Source organism: Podarcis melisellensis (assembly GCF_964234715.1).
Source record: "Podarcis melisellensis genome assembly, chromosome: 9".
Taxonomy (NCBI): domain Eukaryota; kingdom Metazoa; phylum Chordata; class Lepidosauria; order Squamata; family Lacertidae; genus Podarcis; species Podarcis melisellensis.
In genome coordinates, this window is record NC_138541.1 from 53180016 (window position 1) to 53199948 (window position 19933).

Here is a 19933-nt window from a genome sequence, read left to right on the forward strand (position 1 = left end):
CCTCATGAGACCAGGGCCCTGCAGGATCTGATTTCTTTCCGCAGGGCCTGTAAGACAGAGTTGTTCCACCTGGCCTTTGGCTTGGAGCCAATTTGATTCCCTCCCCCTCTTTCTTTTTTCTTTTTCCTTTCTCCTCCTGTGATGAGGCTACATTTTAATATTTTAATGTTTCAATATTTTAATGTTGTATTTTAATCTTGTTTTTAAGTTGTATTCATTCAACTTGTTTTTATTATTGCTTGTTAGCCACCCTGAGCCCGCCCTTGGCTGGGGAGGGCAGGGTATAAATAATAATAATAATAATAATAATAATAATAATTATTATTATTATTATTATTATTATTATTATTATTATTATTATTAAATATCAGTGCAGTAGGCTAATATCGCTGTTATGTTGTATGAAGTTGGTAGGAGACTAGGGCTGTGAACACCCTGTGCCATCAAAGCACATTTGAAGCATGTTCTTTTCCTCAAAGAATTCTGGGCAATGTAGTTTGTTAAGGCTTGCTGGAAATTGTAACTCTGCGAAGGCTAAACTTCATCAGGCCAACCAAGGCTGACTCAGTCCCATGGCCAAGCCTGAACCCAGATTGGAATGGATCTAAATAATCGGTGTCATCCAAGAATGCTTGTGGCTGCATAATGATATGTTGTTGTTGCTGCTGCTGCTCCTTATTCTTCTGACAAGAGACTATTATTGACAGCGCCAACAATAATGGGAGGGGAGGAGCAATAGTGCTGTAAAATAAATGAATGCTGCTGATTGACAGTACCAGCCACACACTTTCTTCAAAGCAAGTAATGCTTGTAACCAGTGTTTTGGTTGTTGTTTTTAAGAAAACAGGTGCCGGTACTCACCATGAAGTTATTACAGTGAGTGCTACACTTTTTGAAAAAATTCCTCCAGAAAAAAACACTGCTTTAAAGCCCTAAACGGCCTCGGTCCAGTATACCTGAAGGAGCGTCTCCACCTCCATCGTTCTGCCTGGACACTGAGGTCCAGCGCCGAGGGCCTTCTGGCGGTTCCTTCGCTGCGAGAAGCCAAGTTACAGGGAACCAGGCAGAGGGCCTTCTCGGTAGTGGCACCCGCCCTGTGGAACACCCTCCCACCAGATGTCAAAGAGAAAATAACTACCAAACTTTTAGAAGACATCTGAAGGCAGCCCTGTTTAGGGAAGCTTTTAATGTTTAATAGGTTATTGTATTTTAGTGTTTTGTTGGAAGCCGCCCAGAGTGGCTGGGAAAACCAGCCAGATGGGCGGGGTATAAATAATAAATTATCATCATCATCATCATCATATTATAACAATGATTCATCTAGTACATATTTAAAGGAACTCACCTCTCGTTTCAACAGCAGCTATTTAAATTATTTGGAGTTTGATTCTTAGTTCTTACAGAACACACAATTTTATACCATAAGCTTTTAGATTAAAAGGCAGGAGACCCTTGAACTGTCATTTAAATACTGTCTCCATCATTTCCCCCAAAGCTCCATGGAATATTGGAAAAATGGATCAGAAAATGCTGGCATATTCTTAAAAGCTTGCCTTGAATGTTGATGTCTCTTCCTTGCTAACAGCTAACAGTAAGGCACTTTTTCTAACACACGAGGGTTTATGCACATTACAAATTAAGCAAGCTGTGTGGAGAAGAGACTATAAAGTCCTCTCCACTCCCCTCATCTCCTGAGAAGTTTAGCAAAGGACCATTCTCTAATTTAGACATCTGAAGAGAGGATGCAAAAGCCAGGAAGGAAGTTTTTCAAAATCTGAACAAAAATACTCTTAGAAAAGGCCTTCCAAAGGGAATATTACAACAGGATACAGTTAAGAAAAACAAGAGATGAGAATGAGGAGGAGAATGTCAAGCTGTAAACAAAACAAAACAAAAAATACATTGGGAAAGTAACCCAAGGAAAACATCTCAAAGCACTGCAATAATGGTTTGGGGGTAATGTATAATAAATACATGGTTAAAATGTTTCCTGCTTAAACATACTTCTAAGCATGTATGTAAACATTTGGGGGAATTAACATGTACTTTTCCAAATGTACAATTATATGATGCCCAGAAAGCAGAACTTTGTGGACTCCCACTGTTTGTGTTCATCTTATAGCTCCTTTGAAGCCATGTGATGGGATATAAATCTCAAAAGTACATAAATGCATGCATGCATCCATCTGTAAATCTAGGCCATACATACTCGCTTTAGGCCACCAAAGTATCAAGACAGAATTCTTTTGACATTATAAGAAGATACTCTGCTCTCTCCTCACATTATTTCCTGAAGTACTAAAAGGCCTGATAGGCAAACTCCACCCGGGATCCTTTCTTGGAGAGACTTGAAAGCATGAAATACTCAACGTTTATATGGTGCGTTTCATATGTTCAAAGCTCTCTGTGTACATTATCTCAGTATTAATCATCACAAAACCTTGTAAAGTAGGCTAGTATTATCTCCATATTTCTCAAACTCCATTGAAATGAATGGCAGCTGTGCAAGAGACAGTAAATGGAGCTCTTTGGGTTTTTTGTCTTAGGCTTCAAACTCTCTTGAGCCAGCCCTTGGATTTGCCAAGACGCGAGTGGCGCTGTGGGTTAAACCACAGAGCCTAGGACTTGCTGATCAGAAGGTTGGTGGTTCAAATCCCTGAGACAGGGTGAGCTCCCGTTGCTCGGTCCCTGCTCCTGCCAACCTAGCAGTTCAAAAGCACGTCAAAGTGCAAGTAGATAAATAGGTACTGCTCCGGCGGGAAGGTAAACGGCATTTCTATGCGCTGCTCTGGTTTACCAGAAGCGGCTTAGTCATGCTGGCCACATGACCTGGAAGCTGTACGCCTGCTCCCTTAGCCAGTAAAGTGAGATGAGCAGCGCAACCCCAGAGTCGGTCATGACTGGACCTAATGGTCAGGGGTCCCTTTACCTTTACTTTATCTAAGCATTACTGGCAGGGGGCACCTATAAATATATGCACTGAGAATGAAAGGAAGTAAAAACATGCAATTTTTATTGCTTCAGGTTCACCATAATGTATGTGGAAATGTGTGCCAATTTCCATTCTTAAGTTTCTTTCACATATGTGTGCAAAGCCTTCTCCCTGGTTCCAATGTAACTGAGAAAGATGGCATGGAATACGATCTGGGGACTGGGGCATTTTTTGTTTGGAGGAGGGGGGAAGTGAGTAAGAAGGGACAAGATATAGAGGTTTATCCAATTATGCATGTTTTTTCGGGGGAAAGGTAGTTTGAGAGAACTTTTTCCTCCTTTCTCATAACGCTAGAATCAGGGATCATCACCCTATGAAGCTGAACGGTGGGAGAGTCCAGACAGACAAAAGAAAGGACTTTTTCACACAGCACATAGTTAAATTATAAAATTGGCCACCACAAGTTGTAGTGATGCCCACCGACTTGGATCGCTTTAAAGGGGAATTAGAAAAATTCATGGAGGATAAGACTACCAGTGGGTATCTGCCATGATAGGTGCATGCAGTAGGCCTCTGAATACCAACTGCTGAAGAGTAGTTTGGACTTGATATCCCGCTTTATCACTACCCGAAGGAGTCTCAAAGCAGCTAACATTCTCCTTTCCCTCCCTCCCCCACAACAAACACTCTGTGAGGTGGGTGGGGCTGAGAGACTTCAGAGAAGTGTGACTGGCCCAAGGTCACCCAGCAGCTGCATGTGGAGGAGCAGGGAAGCGAACCCGGTTCACCAGATTACAAGTATACCACTCTTAACCACTACACCACACTGGCTCTCTAAGAAGAATGTGAGTAACAGGACTCTTGCATTCATGTTCTGTTTGTGTCCTTCCCATAGGCATCTAGTTGGTCACTGAGAAAAAAAGGACGCTGGAATGCATAGGTTTTGGTCTAATCCAAAGGGGCTTTTCCTTATACAGTGGAACCTCGGTTGTCGAACGTAAACTGTTCCAGAAGAACGTTCGACTTCCGGAACTTTCGACAACCAAGGGGCAAAGGGTTGTCGGGAATTTTACTGGTGAAAATTGAGAAATGTGCCTCGGAAGCCATTCGACTTCTGAGGCGCGTTCAAAAACGGAAGCAATTACTTCCAGGTTTTCAGCGTTCAGGTTCTGAAACATTTGGCTTCCGAGACACACGAAAACTGAGTTTCCACTGTATTCGCAAATGAGAGAAAACATGATAGTCATCAGTGTGTGGTCTGTATTTTTAGAAATCAAAAAATAAATAAGTAAAAAACCCAAACACTACGCTCTTGAGGAAACTAACCATAGCTAGCAAGAGCTGCCTCAAGGAGATACACTCACCACACTATAGCCATGGTCACCACCACAACTGTGTGAACAGCTGCCATGATGTGGATGTGGACTATGGGAGGTAGGATCATGATCAAAGTTATATATAAACAATTTTAGATCAACTACCAGAAGAAAACCAGGGTGGAGGTGTAGGAGAGGCAGTTTACAGAAAAATATCCTTTATTTATAGTATTCCTCCCACTGAAAATTTAGGAAAGAGATTGGAAGTGGCTTTTCTGATCTCGGCAACATAATTCAATTCTTGGATAGTATAACAGGATGCCCTAATTGGGAATGGGTTTTCTGGACTGGGATATGTAGGAATAAAGAGGATAGCCTACATTTCAAGAACCACAGGCCACAATTGTCTGGAGGACAGCATCATTCCAGTGCTCTGCTTGATCACATGTAACATGTGAGACCGAAACATAATATGTCCCTTCTATGGCTTAAATTTCGGAGTGCACCCTTGTGGCTGGCATTCACAAGGATCCTCAGATGTACATTTGGATGCAGTTATCATGGGAAAATCCCATGTATGGCTTTACTTGAGAATGGGTCTCAATTTCTCAGAGCTCAGACAAAATACATCAGCGGTAAAGCAGTGAGACTAATGAGATATTCTCTGTTTGCCATATGAGTCCTAAACCAAAATGAAATAATACTTCAGCCAAGCAATAACAGCAAAAAAATGAAGGGCTTATTTTTTCCTTCTTGCTAGTGCATTATATAGTGCCAATGAAATGCAATCTAGAACTTGCAAGTAAAAATGTGAGGCACAAAACAGATGGATGACAATACTGTATCAACAAGAAGCTCTGTCCTGTTCGAATCTGCTATCACTTCTTACATTATCTGCTAGAATAAAGCATGAAAAAAGAGTCTGTTCAGGTCTTGACACGCTTGGCAAAAGTTTTTGTTTTCCTACCACAAAATATAGGCCTCAAAGGTTTAATTGATTAGAATTGGATTAATCATTTTTGTATTAATCAGCTAAAAAGGTGCCCTAACTGGTGGGTCAAAAATTATTGTTATTAGTGCAGTTATAAACACTACCGATGGCAACTATCACTTCCACTAATAGTAAACTTAGCTGGTGATTAATGACAGAATTGTAGCCAAAATGGGGGCACTGAGGAATGAGAGGGAGGTGTCAGCATGTGTGGTAGAACCCCAAAGTTTGCAGAAGCCGAAAATAAAAAGCTTAACGGAGGGAACCTACAGCCCAGTGAGGACTGAGCATGCTCAACAGACACAGAATATTAAGTGTGGGTGTTTGGGTTGTTTTTGTTTTTTTGTTGGGTTGTTTTGGGGGGGGCAGGGAGTTTGATATTGACTGTATGCTGTATTCAAAATTATTGTAACCTCTTATTTTCAGCAGTATATTTACCAACACTCCCACTGCCTCCTGTCATCGTCTCCTTATAGGAAGTACATACCGCATTTTTCGCTCTATAACACGCACCCCACCATAACACGCACATAGTTTTTAGAGGAGGAAAACAAGAAAAAAAATATTCTAAACGAAACAGCGGACGTATGATTTTTGTGGTTCATGCTGTGGCCACAGACATGTGATCTGATGGTGAGTTTGGGGTAGCCCAATGCAAAAATCCTGAGGATCCATGTGGATCCATGCTTTGTAACCACGTTTTTGCACCACTGCGGCCCCACACAACAGTGGGTGCGTGATTTTTTTGGTGCAAGCTGTAGCCATGGACATGCTATGTGATCTGATGGTGAATTTGGGGTGACCCAGTGCAAAAATCCTGAGGATCCATGTGGATCCGTGCTTTGTAACCATGTTTTAAGTGGGGAGGGAAGGAAAAGCACTCAAGGGACAAGGAACATGCGTGGGGTGGGTGGAGAAGGATACTGTTAATAATGCAGAAGAGGGGTATAAGAGGAGAAGGCTCCTCTCCTCTCCCGCTTTGCTCCTTTAAAGAAGCAGGCTCTCTGTCCCTCTCTCCTCCCCACTCAGCAGCTCTTCTCCCGCTTTGTTGTTTCAAAGCAAGCCACGGAGGAGGGAAGGAAGGGGAACCATGGATCCTCTGCTCACGACTGCAGCAGATCCCCCCGCCATCCGTAGGCACTCACTCCATAACACGCACAGACATTTCCCCTTACTTTCTAGGAGGAAAAAAGTGAGTGTTATGGTGCAAAAAATACGGTATTTTTAATCAGCATTTAAATTAAGGTGGAAACTCAGGCACAGCACCTGCTTATAGTTCCAGGGCTAAACATTTATTTCAGGTGGTAAACCAAACCATTTTTCCTTTTCCTTTTCTGATATCTGCCACCTTGCAGGAGAAGAGAGTACAGTGGTACCTCGGGTTACAGACGCTTCAGGTTACAGACACTTCAGGTTACAGACTCTGGTAACCCAGAAATAGTACCTCAGGTTAAGAACTTTGCTTCAGGATGAGAACAGAAATCGCGCAGCAGCGGCAGCAGGAAGCCCCATTAGCTAAAGTGGTACCTCAGGTTAAGAACAGTTTCAGGTTAAGAACAGACCTCCAGAACGAATTAAGTTCTTAACCCGAGGTACCACTGTATTTGTTAAGCATGTCCAGAGAAATCACAGTCACTTGCAACACAGCTCTGGCACTTCTTATCTTACAATTTAATCCGTCAAAGCTGGCTGTTTCATTAGGTAATGAACTCACCCTGACTTATACCAATGAAGTATGCTTGGGGAAAAATGGGGCTTTTTTCCAGCTGGAATTCACCAGAACTCAGTTCCAGAACCTCTCAGGTGGGCTCCATTGCCATTCTAAGAGAATGAAGTGAGTTCCGGCACCTCTTTTTCTAGAAAAATAGTGCTGGGTAAAACCATTGTGAAGCTTGTTTGAAGAACATTTGTTCAGGCTTGTAAATGGGTCACTGACCTGGTGAGTAAGAACTGTCTCCAGGCAAAGAAGTTTTTGTAAGGTAGTTACTTTTTCCTTTAAACAGTAAAGAACTAACACAGGTATTTGAGGGCAGGTAGGCTATCTCATATGCGCGAACTAATAGCTTTTGTGGCTTTACTTGCATGGTTGATATAACCATTTAAGGAAATCCTATTTCCTCTGCTTGCATTTTGGTCCCCACTTCCTTCAAATACATCCAAGGTTGTCACTGACGTTGCATTTTAAATCTGAGTTGCAAAGATCCTAAACTGAAAGTTTCCTCAAAGAATAGTCATTGCCTCCAGGAACATTTCTGCAAAGACCATTCTGGCAGCAGATTTATCTATTGGGACAAGACTGGTTACTCATAGCAAAGCATCATTTGTCATGTTTATGAAGACAGGCAATGGAAAAGACAACTGCAATTGCAAAGGTTGCAAGAGGTTGCCTTGGTCTTTAAGAGATAAAAATGAATGAAAGAGGCCATTGATTCTTCATATTTGTTCAATCCTAGGGGTGACCAATGAAGGGCCAAAACCATCTATCTTCTGCAGCAGAAACAAAATGGACATCCCTAAGGGGGCATGTAAAAAGACAAACAGGAGACTTCCTTTTAAAAATAGTGACTCATGGAGAGATTATTATCTTGCAGACCAGAAGTAGAACACATACACTCATGTTGTCTTAAGACAATACCATTTTCTCCAGCTTGTTACGGTTTTGTAAATCAGTTCTGTACAATCAGTTTTTCAGCCCAGGCAAGGGAAGCCATTAGCCTAACTTTAGCACCAGGTGACCAGTTTGAATAGAGCTAGATGCGAATTTTGACTTATAATAACCTTCTTTCATGAGTTACTCATGCAGGGGGGCAAAGCATGTTGAAAGGGGATGCAGAATTATACCTCTAGCCCCACCCCAGCATCACACAACTCCTTCCTGAGATTATTCATGTGCTGGGGGCTCAAGTCCATGAAGATTTTTACCACAATGCATGCTAGTCTTTAAAGCGCTGACAGACTCTTTGTTGTTTTGGTTCAATGTGATGGTGGCAAATCATATGTAGATCTGGCATTTTGTAGAGCTTCATAGGTAAAAGAGATGGGACCCTTCCCTCAAAGAACTTGTTCCTAAATTGGTCAGTGAGGAAAACAACAGAGGGATGGGAATTAAGATGTGGTAGTTGAGGACCAGTTTGAAAGAAAACCACAGGATCTTCAAGCACACTGGGGGTTGATGACGTTCCTGAGCACATGGGCACAGTTGCACACTGGAGAAACTGTTGTGGTTACCACACACACACACACACACACACACACAACACAACACATTATATTGGCCAGTGTAGAGGGCTTCTTTCAAGCCTAATTTCAGTAGGGAAGAGTAGGAGAGGGAGGGGGTTCAGTAGGTGCCAGGGAAGGCTCATGAGAACACCATGTTGCTGACTCCTTGCAGCTGATAATTTAGTACATTATCAGCGTAAGGATTTGATAACCACAAAGATAAGTGGCCCAATCATATGCATTTACAGCACAATCCAAGTATGTTTGCTTGGAAATAAGCCAAGACATGTTCCCAAATTAGTACGCATAGGATTGCAACCTCAGTCTGTGGCTTTGTCTCAATGCATTTTTTTTCTAGCTCTCAAAGAGATATAAATCACAACATTTTAAGGAAAGCGAGGCCCCCAAGTTGGAACCACTCAATGTGTTTGTATCTATGACGTCACTGATGGGTTCCTTTCTAGTAAGAGACTCAGAACGTTAGAAGAAGATAATCCGTGGATCTTGAAGAAGAGCTATTAGTCATGACTGCTTAAATGGGACCAGCATGTTTAGAGCTAACAGACTTTTCATGCCAGAGGCTGAGGAAGCGCAACAGTGGGTGACTCTCAGCAGCGGTCTCTGCTTGTGAGCTTCTAGGGTCATCTGGCTGGTGATTGTTGGAAACAGAGTGTCATACTAGATCATCCACAGTCTGATCCAGGGAAACAATTTATATATTTTAACCCCCTCCCCAAAGGTATGCCCATGACTGCCATTAAACTATTGGAATGTAGTGAAAGACCTGTATGACAATGATATATTTTTTTAAAAGTATTAGTGACTGAATCCCCTCCCCCAAACACTTTTAGCAGTTCTAAGTTAAACAACCCCTTTTTTCTTGTTTCATTATGTGGGAACATCCAAAAAATAATATTTCAAGCTCACCGTCTCACCCTGCTGAGTCTGCAGACCCTTCTGTTAAACCATCTTGCCCCCACGTATAATGCTGATGTGGAAATGTATTACATTACTTGGTAATTCTTTAGTTGTTTGTATGGGAGAGGGAATTTGTTTTCTTTCATGGGGAAGACTGAAGGTTTAAGGCCTCTTTACCAAATTCAAGCAAGTCTGACTATTCAAAGATCTTCCTGAGATTAAAAAGTACCCAACATGTGTGCGTTCTCTCTCTCTGGGTCAGCATGGCTGCAAGAATGTGAGGCAAAGAAAAAAACTCAAACACACAGAATCTCTTGTTCATGGGTAGGCAAACTAAGGCCCAGGGGCCAGATCCGGCCCAATCGCCTTCTAAATCCGGCCCGTGGACGGTCCGGGAATCAGCATGTTTTTACATGAGTAGAATGTGTCCTTTTATTTAAAATACATCTGGGTTATTTGTGGGACATAGGAATTCGTTCATTCCCCCCACCCCACCCCAAAAAATATAGCCCGGCCCCCCACAAGGTCTGAGGAACAGTGGACCGGCCCCCTGCTGAAAAGGTTTGCTGCCCCCTGCTCTTGTTTAACACTTAATATGCACTAGTCTACATCAAGAGAATGCTAGTAATGCTTTTAACTCCACTTAAATGAGTGGGAAATAAGTTGTGGTTAGTTCATCCTAATGATTTCATTTGGGACTTGAGAGCAACTAAATTTCTCTCGTTTCTGGGCTCTGAGTTTGTTTTTAAAAAGGTGTTTAGAAGTACATCAAGGAGGAGTTTGTGAAGAGAAAACAGACACAAATATTTAAACTCACCTATTGAATGTAGCAATATTAACAGAGCCAGATCTTCAATTTATAAACTATGCTGTTTTTTCAGTTTCATATACAACTTTTTTCTTGAATGAGCCACCGTGGATTCAATGTTTTAGAAACAAAAGCCTCATCTCAGGTTTGTCTGATCATTGTTTGTGAAAAAGATGACGTCACAACCACAAGCTTCAAACAAACAACTAAATATATTTAAGTAAGAAATGGTGCTGACCAGTATAAGTCAATATAAGTGACAACTAAACATCAGGAAGAACTTTCTGACAGTAAGAGCTGTTTGTTAGTGGAATGGACTTCCTCAGAAGGCAGTGGACTCTCATTTATTGGAGGTTTTTAAGCAGAGGTGGGAAGGTCATCTGTCATGGATGTTTTAGCTGGCATTTCTGCATTGCAAGGGGTTCGACTAGGGGGCCCCAGCTCTACAATTCTGATTCTATGACTAACTGGAGCATCCTAAACCAGGAATCAATACTGTCACATGTTTTATTACACAACCAAGACATTGTTTGAGTACCAATGTACCAGTACATCCCACTGTCACTCCCAGGAGCATCTACAGTGTTTTGCCCACAAAATTGTGCTTCCTTGTGCTTATGTAACAGTCAAGTGCTGGACCTCCCAAGGCATCAGAGGTCACTTATGAACTATGTAAACATGCAGAAAAGGCCAACCATTTGGCTGGGTATTTTTTATATATTCTTGGCAGCAAGTACAGAAGCATAGCAGCTACATCGCAAAATAATAAAACCTGTGCATTATAATGGATGTGGGGAGAAGCTACTGTTCAAATCTCCACTCAGCCATGAACCTGAATAGATAACGTTAAGCAACTCACTTCTGTTAGTTAATCTACTACAGTGGTACCTCATGTTAAGTACTTAAATCGTTCCGGAGGTCCGTACTTAACCTGAAACTGTTCTTAACCTGAAGCACCACTTTAGCTAATGGGGCCTCCGGCTGCTGTCGCGCTGCCGGAGCACGATTTCTGTTCTCATCCTGAAGCAAAGTTCTTAACCTGAAGCACTATTTCTGGGTTAGTGGTGTCTGTAACCTGAAGCGTATGTAACCTGAGGTACCACTGTAATATTGTGAGCCTACAGAAACGGAGATAAAAATAAACAACTAAAAGTCACAAAGTATGACAGAGACTGAGAACATGCACAGCTGAGGATGAGTTAATTTACTCTGTAGTTGGCAAGAAGGTTTTGTTGCTCACACTATCAAGCCAGCCATAGTTGGAATCTTTTACAGGGTTCAGGGAATAACACATGACCTTCTCAGACTTATTGGTGCAAGGAGACTTCATGGGTAATGTGGTTGTCCTCACCTGAGTTTCTTCATTTGACCACCATAGGGTGGTCTGAATCCCTACCTGGCATCTGTTTTGGGCTCAAGTTGAACCAGTGCTGAAACCACATCAAGTCAAGGAATTTGGAGCATTGGCAGAGGAAACAAAAAGTTATTTGCAATATATTTCAGTGTTTATTGATATCCACTAAGATAGGGATAGCCAATATGGCATCTTCCAAATGTTGTGGACTGCATCTTGGGAAGAGGGGCTGGGAAAGACATCTTGGAAAGCTTCCATAAGTCAAATAGGAAGACCTACATGGACCTGTTGTTCAACCTTCATATGCTTTCATGTGATGGAAGATGCCCTGAACCATCTTTGATTTGATTTGCCTTTGGGAAGAGGCACTGGCAAGCTGAAGGAGCTCCACACTGCATGAATGACCTAGCTTGCAGATTGGGAAAGTTTCAACTGCTGTGCATTGTATTATGGAATGGCTGTTGTAGCTCAGTGGTAGAGTTCATGTGTTGCACACAGGATGCCCCAGATTCAATCCCTGGCATCTCCAGGTACAACTGGGAAAAACTCCAGTCCGAAACAAAGAAAGCTATTGCTGGTCAATATAGACCATACTGAACTAGGTGGCCAGACTCAGTATGAGGCAGCTTCCCATCTTCCTGCACTTGGGGCAGGGTGGTGGGAGAGAACAGAAATTGGTGAAAGAATGGGATTTTCATATCTCATCTGCTTCATAGAGCACTTGCTCCCAATACCTTTCTGAGCACAATTCAAAGTTTTGGTGCTGAGCTGACAGCCCTAAATGGCCTCAGCCCAGTATACCTGAAGGAGCGTCTCTACCCCCATCGGACGCTGAGGTCCAGCTCCAAGGGCCTTCTGGCGGTTCCCTCACTGTGAGAAGTGAGGTTACAGGGAACCAGGCAGAGGGCCTTCTTGGTAGTGGCACCCACCCTGTGGAACGCCCTCCCATCAGATGTCAAGGAAATAAAGAACTATCTGATTTTCAGAAGACATCTGAAGGCAACCCTGTTTAGGGAAGTTTTTAATGTTTGATTGTTTTGTTGCATTATTATTATTATTATTATTATTATTATTATTCCATTGGGAGCCACCCAGAGTGGCTGGGGAAATCCAACCAGATGGGTGGGGTATAAATAAATTGTTGTCGCTGTTGTTGTTGCTGCTGCTGCTGCTGTTGCTGTTTTTCCTTTGCCAAGAACCCACCACTTTGATCCTAAAAGACATTTACTAATGGGACAAGCCATACAGTTTTCTTAGTGGCTACTTGTGATCAACTTGCAATCTTGTAATTAGGATGGAGCCTATCTGGTCACAAAGTTGCTTAAAGTATGTTTTTGTATTTTAGAATCAAAACAGCAGATGGACTTTCCTTCACACTCTGCTGATCAGCCAAAATGGAACCACAGGCCTTGGTAAACTTGTAAGAGATTTTGGAGTCGAGAGCGGCTGGCAGTAAGCAGTTTTGATTCTTCCCATTCATGTTTTATGGGGAGAAAAGGAAAAACAGCTGGCAGTAACTGTTTCTTCTTTTCAAAAGAAGCAGTAAATCGAAAATTTGCAGAATCTTAGTGCGATTTCACAACTGCCCTTCTGAAGCCAGCGTTACTCATTCCCTGATAGTAAAGCGGTACTATCCAGAGTCCAGCTTCCCTTGCCCTGGAGTATAATTCTCACCCTGGGTGGGAAATTCTAGTAAAAACCACAGACTCTAAACAAAAAAACAAAAAAAGGCATTATAGTGTCACAGTGGAATATAGCTGCTTTAGTTGCTGAAAACGAGCTGAGTATTGGAAGATTATATTTCACTAGAAAAATAGCAGATCACATGGCTGTTTCTACAAGACTGCTTTCTCATGAGCAACTTCTACCAGCTGTGTGTGGATCTGGCACAGTTCAGCCATGTGCCCTATTCATAACTCAAGCCAAATAGTTGTACCTTGGTTCTCGAACGCCTTGGTACTTGTATGTTTTGGGTCCCAAACACCGCAAACCCAGAAGTAAGTGTTCTGGTTTGCAAATGTTTTTCGGAAGCAGTATTTTAATATTTTAATATTATTAATTAATTTTAATATTATTTAATATTTAATACAGTATTTTAATATTTTTTGGAAGCCGCCCAGAGTGGCTGGGGAAGCCCAGCCAGATGGACGGGGTATAAATAATAAATTATTATTATTATTAAACATCTGATGCGGCTTCTGCTTGACTGCAGGAAGCTCTTGCAGCCAATCGGAACCCAAGCCTTGGTTTTCGAATTGTTTTGGGAGTCAAATGGACTCCCGGAATGGATTAAGTTTGAGAACCAAGGTACAACTGTATACCCTAACATAGCAAGCTGGTGAAATGGCAGTCTTGCACACATGTACTGAATGTACCTGTAGCACCTTCTCTCTCTTTCTCCTTTAGATTCCAGGTGCACATTTTCTGTGAAACCTCTGGCTTGACCCCAGTCTCAATGATCAACTATAACCCAAACAACAGACAAGCGTAAGTAAGTACATGGGCCTGCTTTAGCTGCTTACATTTATCCACAGGTCGTGTGTCTCTCCCTGCCCTTTTCTCTATTGTCTTTTCTACTTCCAAAATTTAGATCTAAGCTCTGGGGGTGGGTGGGAGGCAGCAGAAGGGTCCGGGTATTTATTTATTTTTACTTATAACAATGCTGTAGAGTTCTGTGCATATTGTTGGCTCTGCAGTCACTGAATACAAGGTATAAATGAATGAATCATTCATTCAGAGATCACTAAGGCATATTACCATCTAATTATTCAATACTTTCAGCTGGGCAATTATGTTGGTTAGAAGTGAAGGAAAGAGACTATGGATTTATTCACACTTACTTTCCTCCACCCCACTCTTTGCGTAGGCAGGCAGAGACCACCCCCCCCAACTCCAGACACCCGGGTGGAATGGGATTAAAACTGGCCACAACTTTATTAAAAGTTTCAGATGTAGGGAGACCTTGGCTCAGGCATTGGGTGTTTATCTTTCCCAGTCCCCACTTGGGGATCTGGGAGACTTCAGGGTTATCCAGAATGTGTGGGGATTGGGTAGGCTCTGGAAAATGTATGTTTAAGCAGAGAGGCGCCCCCCCCCATTTCGCTGCGTCACAGGGGAGAGCAATGACAACCTCTCAGCGTATGGCCAATGCCTCCCCTCAAAACAACCCCTTTAATGGGAAACCCTGGGATTGCTGCCGCCGCAGGGGGAGCGTGGGTCACCGCTTCGCTCCCTCCCTTTAGGGAAGATAGACTAAAGAATTCCGCCCAAGGCCTGAAACCACCAAAGGTGTGGCGTTTTGCTACGGGGAAGGCAAAACCTGCCAATGCAGGGAAATTCCTTCCTGGTCCTTCAACAGCAACCATCAATGACTGTAGCAGCATCCACATAGCTATAATGAAAAAAGGTTAAACTGCAAAAGGAATGCATGGAATAAGGGAGGGCAGGGTGGGAGAAGCTCTGGAGCCAACTGAAGATTCCCATGTAAGTTACACCCTCTATTGTGTGTGTGTGTGTGGGGGGGCAGACCTAGCCCTACCTGGCCAAGTCCCCTGGCAACGCCTCCTCCAGCTGGACTGGCCAATTGTTGGAATCTTGGTGGGAACCTCCGGGTATCTGGCCCGGGGGGGGGAGGTGAAGCCAGGCTGCCTAGCCAGGAGTCACACAGGATTGGGCGGGGCTGCGTACACCCAGGCAAAGGGCGCCCCCCATTTAATATGGGAAGCGGTCATTCCAGGCACAGATCAGCGCTTAAAATTCCATGTCTGAGGTCCCTTTTTTGTCCCTAGCTTCCACATACGCACATACATGAAACCCTCCTCTTTAGCATTCAATAGGAGCAAATGTTTTTTGCAAATTGGTTTGCACATGGGGAAACTAGAGCCTAAAAAGGGGGGCACTCAGACATGGAGTTTTAAAGTCTGGACCATGCCCGGAAAGAGTGGGGGGGTACCTAACATTTTGTGCATGTGGTAGAGTTGTCCTAAACGGGGGGAAATCTGGGATAAGATTGCTTATACAATCGGCTTAATGATTGGATATTCCATTTATTTTGGCCCATGTGATATCACTTGGGTATCCCAAATAGGTGGGTTAAACAGGGCCATCCTGAGCTCATTTGGAATTATTTCTTGTGGCAGGGAGTTCTGTGATACATTTTTCGTACTGGATATTTTCATACCAGGTTTTTACTTCAAATCAAATATTCTCTGTCATTAGCCGGCCTAGCAAAACGTACAGTTGTGAAACACAAACATTTCCTTCTCCACATCCTTACTGAGGGTGGGGGAAATGAAGTTGTCATTACAACTGGAAAGCAAGTTAGGATCTGCAAGCGCCTTGACAAGCAGCTTCTAATTCAACATAATAATGTCACAAGAGGCATCAGGTAATTGCAGTGTCGATCAGAAGATTGGCAACCATATATGACTGACTCTGCTGAAAGCTGAAGAGAAACTGAAAAAGGCAAGCAATTAGGCAGAGTTTTGGGAGTTAGGCATATTGCCTTAACGCAGCTTTTAGAGTAACTGGGTGGGGAGAATTACACCCGTGACAAAAAAAAACAAACCAAAAAACTTTCAGTCTGACAGGACATGTATTATGGAAATGATGTCTACATTTTTTAAAGAGAGTCACTTAATTTTACGTTAACACCCAATGAGGAAGTTGAAAGGGGAAAAGGAAGACTCAGGACTTTATTTCTATGTTAACACCCAAACAGGGAGTTACGGTTCTGCCACTAAACTGGATCTGCCCCATTCCGATCTGTGTGGGATATTGTAGAATTCAATGACCCAACCTTCGCTGACTTGAGAAAGACAGAAACTGTGAACATTTTTTAAAATGCACATCCATGGCTGTATTCCGGATAGGTGCCATAGGCTGCATAAACCAATTCAATCTTAATACAGTGGTACCTCAGGTTACATACGTTCAGGTTATATATGCTTCAGGTTACAGACTCTGCTGACCCAGAAATAGTGCTTCAGGTTAAGAACTTTGCTTCAAGATGAGAACAAAAATTGTGCTCCAATGGCAAGGAGGCAGCAGGAGGCCCCATTAGCTAAAGTGGTGCTTCAGGTTAAGAACAGTTTCAGGTTAAGAACGGACCTCTGGAACGAATTAAGTCCTTAACCCGAGGTACCACTGTAAATAAATAGATTCAAGAGATGGAGTGAGGGAGAATTCCTAGCTGCTGCTCTAGCACAAGATCATAAATACGAGGTCACATGAATGTTATACATATGTGATTGTGGTGTAAAATGTTGGTAAACATTGCTTTCCTATAGCTGGAAGCACTTATATGATTGACTTCTGGAACCAGCTATATAGGGGTTCCAAGCAGGCGAATAACAACCCAGCTGGAATCATATGAAAGCACTTTTTCAAGCCACTACATTCACGCAACTAGGGGTGTGGTGGTTCCAGCCCTGCTTGGAGGGTCATTCCCAGAGGGTGTTACTTGAGGAGTACTTTTCAAGCCCCGTGGTGCAGCAGGTACAGAATTCAGCAGCCATGTTGCTCATGGTTTGAGCATATTGCACTGATCCTGGTCTGACTGCACTGGCTACTGATTAGTTTCCGGGCCCAATTCAAAGTGCTGGTTCTGATCTATAAAGCCTTAAACGGCCCAGGACCGCAATTCCTCAAGGACCGCCTCTTTCCACATGAACCTACCCGGCCCCTGAGATCATCTTCTGAGGCCCTTCTTCTTGTGAGAGATCTCCTCTGTGAGAGATCTAGAGGGTAGCAACTCTGTAGTGGCTCCCCGTCTGTGGAATGCTGTCCTCAGGGAAGTTTGCCTGGCGCCTTTATTGTATACCTTTATGCACCAGGCAAAAACGTTCCTTTTTAACCAGGCCTTTGGCTGATCTAATCGACATCCTAAAATGAGTGCTCACTGGAAGCACAGTTCCTGAAGCTGAGGCTCCAATACTTTGGCCACCTCATGAGAAGAGAAGACTCCCTGGAAAAGACCCTGATGTTGGTAAAGATTGAGGGCACAAGGAGAAGGGGACAACAGAGGACGAGATGGTTGGACAGTGTTCTCGAAGCTACGAATATGAGTTTGACCAAACTGCGAGAGGCAGTGGAAGACAGGAGTGCCTGGTGTGCTCTGGTCTATGGGGGTCACGAAGAGTCGGACACGACTAAATGACAAAAAATGTGGCTCTTTGTGTGTGTGTGTGTGTGTGTGTGTGTGTGTGTGAGAGAGAGAGAGAGAGAGAGAGAGAGAGAGAGAGACTGGATTATTATTTGATTTTATATACTGTGATTTTTTTGTGTGAACCGCCCTGAGACCTCCGGGTATAGGGAGGTATATAAATTCAATAAATAAAAATGAAATGAAATGCAAACTGCAAAGGCTGCATACAGAGCTGTGATGTTGCAATGCTAGTTCACACCCTCAGTCTTCCACACAATCCCCAGTGCGGGCTGTGAACTTCTGGAGGTGATATTGCTGGGCACATTAAGAGCTCACCCACACTTCCGTTTGCCCCATACAATGGTACCTCTGGTTACAAACTTAATTTCTTCCGGAAGTCCATTCTTAACCTGAAACTGTTCTTAACCTGAGGTACTACTTTAGCTAATGGGGTCTCCAGCTGCCACTGAGCCGCCGCTGCCCAATTTCTGTTCTCATCCTCAGGTAAAGTTCTTAACCTGAGGTACTACTTCAGGGTTAGCAGAGTCTGTAACCTGAAGCGTTTGTAACCCGAAGCATTTGTAACCCAAGGTACCACTGTATTTCATTTCATTTTCCCTGTGATTCCTAGACATGGGTCTAAGAGTTTTTTCTTGTGTCCCCCTGGGAAAACCCACTGTTTGCTGCCGCATCAGAACAACAGTAAAAACCAATTTGCTCCAGTTCAGCGATTAACAACGGGTTTCCCCAGGTAATGCAGTAGAAATCGTTGGACAAATGTGCTTTTAACCATCTTCCCCTAACAATATAGTTTGCCTGCATGCAAAGTTAACACGCTCATTACAATATACAAAACTTGGAGCAGCATACAAGATGGGCACTGACTCCCAAGGGATGCTTTCAGTTTTGTTTTAAATCAGGATTTAAATATTGGATATTATCTGGATGCAGAATCCTAGTTAGCCCTGGGTCTCTGAAATAATGAAGACCAAGGAAAGGTGGAAAGTATAGCTTTGTAAGGGCAGAAACAGTGCTCTGTTCGGGGGGGGGGGGGGACAGACTCCCATTGAAATGAATAGGAGTCCTACCACAAGCTAATTACCTGTGTAGGACTCCCAATCCTCTAGCAAGGACCAAGGGTTAAAGCCCCCTCCACAAACTAATGCCTCGATTGAAATCAGGGTCCCATGCTGGCAATGTATGTAAAAAACAATGCAAAAACCAACCCTGCACTGAAGGGCACAGATAGATATTGTCTAGTTTGGCCCCAACTCACTGATATGGAATGCCGCAGAAATGATCAAAGCAAGATGACTGCATAAAGCGTACCTTGAGAAGCTGGTCACATGGACTTGGGTCTTCTACATCTAACAGAGCTGCATGGGGATGGAAGAGTCACTGGCCACGGGGGAGAAGGGCTGTGGCTTCTCGGAGTACTATTCTCCTGCAAAGAAGAGGGAAGAAACAAGGAGGATGTGAAGTCAGAGGTAGGAAATGGAACTTTGCAAGAGCAACAACTCTAAACAAGGCAAAAGGGGAGACCCGACAGCGGCAAGTCAGAGGAAATGTTACGTCCCGTGTGCACTCATCCTGTTGTTTTCTCTGGTCAGCAGGATTTTGCACGTTTCTGTAGTGGCTCCAAAACCAGTATGAACAGAGATTAGCTAAAGAACGAGCATGTGCATTACAGCTGCCGATGATGCCATCATATGATGTTCAAGTCTCCATGAGAAATTACTGCCCATGCCAGCCCAGGAACAGTGCATGCAGCCGGAAGTCCTCCAATTCAAACTGGAGCTTGGGCAGAAGCAAGCTGCGGGGCTGTGAGCAAACCATTATTTCAGTCATCGTTAAAGGTAAAGGTAAAGGGACCCCTGACCATTAGGTCCAGCTGTGGCGCTCATCTCGCTTTATTGGCCAAGGGAGCCGGCGTACAGCTTCCGGGTCATGTGGCCAGCATGACTAAGCTGCTTCTGGCGAACCAGAGTAGCACACGGAAACACCATTTACCTTCCCGCCGGAGCAGTACCTATTTCTCTACTTGCAATTTGACGTGCTTTCAAACTGCTAGGTTGGCAGGAGCAGGGACCGATCAACGGGAGCTCACCCCTTCACAGGGATTCGAACCGCCGACCTTCTGATCAGCAAGTCCTAGGCTCTGTGGTTTAACCCACAGCGCCACTGCAGTCATCGTTAGGGAGGATTTAAAGGTGAACCTACCCAACCTGCACTTTCCAGAACCATATGTGA

General features: G+C 43.5%; 1 protein-coding gene across 2 annotated transcripts in view; it reads right to left on the reverse strand.

Annotated features, from left to right (window-relative positions):
* Positions 1-19134, reverse strand: part of LNX1 (ligand of numb-protein X 1) — a 123069-nt gene extending 103935 nt beyond the window's left edge. Inside the window, exon 1 of one of the 2 annotated variants that reach the window (XM_081926520.1) lies at positions 19013-19134. The gene's annotated coding sequence lies outside the window, so the exon portion shown is untranslated. The remainder of the gene's footprint in view (positions 1-19012) is intronic. The other variant, XM_081926523.1, reaches the window with a different exon arrangement.
* Between the last annotated feature and the right edge of the window lie 799 nt (positions 19135-19933).